This window comes from Ursus maritimus, unplaced genomic scaffold (assembly GCF_017311325.1).
Source record: "Ursus maritimus isolate PB19 unplaced genomic scaffold, ASM1731132v1 scaffold_10, whole genome shotgun sequence".
Lineage (NCBI taxonomy): Eukaryota > Metazoa > Chordata > Mammalia > Carnivora > Ursidae > Ursus > Ursus maritimus.
This window is the reverse complement of record NW_024423344.1, coordinates 68042159-68046455: the sequence shown is the minus strand read 5'-3', so window position 1 is coordinate 68046455 and position 4297 is coordinate 68042159. Positions and strand designations below refer to the sequence as shown.

Genomic DNA, 4297 nt, shown 5'->3' with positions numbered 1-4297 from the left:
AGTCCTCCCGTAGCCTCTGATGTCACCTCCCCGGGCACAGCCGGTGGAACCAGCCAGCTCGGACGGTGGAGGAGGGGACAGGTCAAGTACCTGAACAGGTCAACACCTTCCTTGGGAAGCGCTGTCTTGAGAGCTCTGCCTGTCACCCGCAGCCCTTGGGAGCACGCCCATCACAGGCAGGTGGGGACGAAGGGGACGCTTCCGACGGGGCCCTCACAAGAGGTGGGGTCCAGGCCTGCTGGGCCCCAAGCAGCCTCAGTGAGTCACGGGCGGCGGAACCTGGTTTCTGGAACCTGGTTTCATGTGCCCACGGAGGATATTAGTCAAGGCGATCGCTGACGTGCCTCCAGCTCTGAGGGCTGTGTGATTTCTGCGTGCCAGACTTACGGCTGGTAAGTGAAGCCCCATTTTCCGTGAGTGTGTGGGTTTTGCCATGTATCCGCCTTAGTATATCTTCAGCGGCTTTTCTCTGGGTTCCATGGGGGTGGCTTGACTTTGGTTGCCTGTTGGGGTCTGGCTGGTGTCCACTCCCTCATGGAGAAGAACAGGGGCTGGTGCGGGGCCTGGCGCCCACCACGCTGGGGACTGAGACCCGAGAAGAGAGGGGCAGAGCCGGGGAAGCAAGACAGGGATAGGGGCTCAGCGGCTAACAAGTCAGCTACTGTGTGGCCCCCAGGGGAGTTCCCCCCCAGCTCCCCCGTCCCGGTGTGAAGCAGGGCAGCTGGGAGACCAGGCGCCCTTGGAGTTCCTGGCGTGCACTCAGTGAGCTCAGAGGTGGGGGGGTATCTAAGAAGCAGAATAAGAAATTGAGGGGCAGAGGCCCCTCAATGTCCTTAATGCTGCCCTTTGGGGGACCCCTTTGGTGAGTCTCCCAATCCGAATGACTCTCTGCACTCTTCTGGGCGCTTGTAGCTTCCCCACTTAGCTAGCTCGGGGCGGTGCGGGCTGAGGGTCCCCCGCACCGCACGCGAACTGGTGCCGGTTGGCCTCTCCTCACCCCGTGTTCTTCTGTCCCCACCAGTGGCGTGCCGCGTTCCCCAGAGAGACAGCTGCCTTTGTTCCCAAAGCTTCTCATGTCAGTTGGTAGTGGTGGAATCAAATAATTTAAGTAATTCTTGTGTAAACTGATGAAGTACAGAGGTGAAAAGAAGGAGCTGTTTTTATAAGAGCTACGTGGAGAGCTTTAGAAAGTTTGGTGGAGGCAAATTACTGACGAAACCAAACAGGCTGTCGGAATAGGTGTGAGTGTGACAGTTATGTTAGAAAAATGTAAAAATCCGGGATGAAATGCGCTCTGATTGCGTCGCCGAGTTCGTGCTAGCTGTGGTAGAGACCCAAACTGGGACTCGTAAGCAGTGCAGTACGGGCGTGGAGGATGAGAGATACAGTTTCTAATCAGTACAACCATAGACAGGGGTTGTTTTTTTTAATTTCAATTTTTTAATTTTTTATTTTTGTGAGAGAGAGCAAGAGAGCGTGTGCATGTACTGGGGGAGGGGCAGAGAGAGAGAAGCAGGCTCCCCGCTGAGCAGGGAGCTCAATGCAGGACTTGATCCCAGGACCCCCCCCCCCATCATGACCTGAGCCAACGACAGACGCTTAACCAACCGAACCACCCAGGCGCCCCGTACAACTATAATTAAAAAAAAAAAAGTCCTTAGCTACATCAATACCAGAAGATTGGTGAATTAATTACATTGACATGCTTTAACGTAAAATATTTAATCTGTGGGTGCTACAGACATATACGTGTATATTCCCATATAGGTTCCGCCGTTCACTCCACGTTCCGGTTTACAGAGTAACTACCAGTCCCCAGCTTAAGACGGGAGCGCTTCTGGCCTGTGCCATTTGTATTAAAAATGGTGGCCGTTCCCATTAGAGGGTAGAAATTTCATTTTCTTTCATTCCATTTCATTTATTTTGTGTGTGTGTAAATTAAACAATATATTCATTTTTTAAAAAGATTTTAAGTAATCTCTATATCCAGCATGGGGCTCAAACTTAACACCCCTGAGATCAAGAGCCTCGTGCTCGACCAACTGAGCCACCAGGCATCCCTAGAGACTGGGGGTTAATCCTGCGAACTCACTCTCACTCGCCGTCATTTGATGCCTGGGGCATGGGAGGGAAGCTTGGGTGGAGCTCGTAGCACAGCCCTTGCTCCGCGGTGGGGGGGCTGAGGAGGGTTCTTTTAGCCCTTTGTGCTTGGAGGCCCCCAGCAGAAACTCACCTGCATTCGGAGAGTCTCTGGTCAGCGGTCAGGTGCACAGGAACAGGCTAGCAGTCAGGTGCTGGGCCTGTGGGAAATGCTGGCTCCCGATCTGTCAGGGGCTGGCTACCGGCCCCGGCCCCAGACGCCAGCAGGCCCTGGAACCAGCCCCTCCGGTAGGCCCGGCAGATAGATCTGTAGCCGGCACTTCCTGAGGCAGATGCTCTGACCCCGTGCGCCTGGGCGGGGAGAGCACGTGAGGACTGGGTGGGTTAATTTCCACCCAAAGCACACGCGCAGGCCAGATATCACCATCCGGCTGGAGTCTGGGTCTGCGGCTCTTTGAGGGTATCTGCCAGCTTTGGACAGGAGGGCTAAGGTTTGGGACCACGCAGGAATCTCCAGAAAGCATCGGAATCCGAGGGTGAGTCCTGAGGAAATGCTGTGCTCTGCCCCCCGCCCCCCCCCCGCCCCAGCAACGGCCGGGCCAGAAGGGTCTCCACGCAGAGGAAGGGGGTGGTATGAGAAGTTCCCCTGGGTTCTCACACCTGTAGGCTGCAGTCACATTCCACCGGTGGGGCCCTGGGGTGCTCCAATGTCAGGGGTGCGCTAAGCCTCCGGGTCTGAACTTCTGGAAGAAGTCTGCAAGCCCTTAAGAGGGATGCAAGATTTCTTTGGAGGCTTTCAGCTTTTTATTGAAAACTTCCTAATACAAAGCCGTACACAGAGCATCTATGTAAGAGATTAGAAACGGCAGCAAAACAGACCCTCTGCATGCCCCAAGCCCTCTCTACATCCTTCCTCGGCCTCAGAATAATTATATCCTCAAATTGGTTTTTATCATTTTGGAGTGCTTTTGAACTCTGAATGTAGAAAGTTCACCAATATTTAAGATGGTCCCTCCTGCCGACAATCAGGACTAAGAGGCTGGGCAGGCACGTGGTTTACGTGTTGCTCTGTTCACATTCAGGCCGTCTCTTCCCAGATGGACGGAGGGTCGGCCACGGCGCGCCCACTCTGCCCAGTGGGCAGGCTCTTCCAGGGATTTGCCTGACTTTACAAAGTAAGTTCATTCCCGCCTTCGAACAACAGGTCCACACGGCCACAGGAGACGCGGACATCACATTCATCTTTGTACAGATTTAAACACACCATGGCCCCCACCTGCTAAGGAGGCAACACAGCCGCCACAGGCTTTGGCGTGCAAAGACTTCGCCTATTCTGGAAAGACCTCTGGGACCCTCGCAGCTTTATGCATATGCAAGACTGAGGTTAGCGCATAGGGACAGAACTAAGGGCTTTACAAAATCTGCACAGACGGTGCTAGGCCGGGGAGTTTTAGATACAATGCAGTGCTCCTGGCGAACATCATTACATAATCTCACAGTAAAGCCTCCATACGGACAGCTGTTAAGACAGCAAAAGAGCAAAACTGATCAGGTTTCCCCTGTGAATAAATGTAAGACAGGAAAGTCAGCCAACCGGGCTTGGGGGCTGGCTTCCCCCACCGGGGGGCACAGCACATCTCTGAAGGGGCAGGGGGACCAGAAGAGGAGCAAGGAGCTGGGACTCCCCTCTCCCATCACAACACAGGCCCTCACCCTTGTGTATGTACCCTGCCCCCTCCTGATACCTCCTTCCCTTTACGGCCTCGCCTAGCGAGAGATCCCCTGACACCCGCCATCTCTGCACTTCGCCGAGGTGCTAAATGCAGAATAAGGCTCTAGGGGCCAGCACCCCCGGGAACACACAGCCTCTTGTAAAGATCCCAAAGGCATTAACCCAGTCTGCGGCTTGGGTTCCACCTGCCACCTTTGAAGACGGGGCTTGTCCTCGATGCGAGTTTAACCTCAGGGGGAGACATTGCATCGCCCCTACCAACGCTCTTGGAAGGTTGCAGGGACTGCATCCTGAACTTGTGCCATGTGAGGAGAGCACCTGTGGCTCCGCAGAAGCTCGTGGGCATGGGGGAGAGCTGAGTGGAGGAGAGCTGGGTGGGGGAGAGGTAGGTGGGGGAGAGGTAGGTGGGGGAGAGCTGGGTGGGGGAGAGGGCCACCCCCAGGCTGCCAGTCCCTGGACACCCAC

At 55.1% G+C, this 4297-nt stretch overlaps 1 long non-coding RNA gene across 1 annotated transcript in view; it reads left to right on the top strand.

Moving 5' to 3' along the window:
* Nucleotides 1-1567: 1567 nt before the first annotated feature.
* Nucleotides 1568-4297, top strand: part of LOC103657576 — a 32869-nt gene continuing 30139 nt past the window's right edge. The window contains exons 1-2 of the long non-coding RNA XR_005833186.1: nt 1568-2636; nt 3183-3275. This is a non-coding gene — a long non-coding RNA (uncharacterized LOC103657576). The remainder of the gene's footprint in view (nt 2637-3182; nt 3276-4297) is intronic.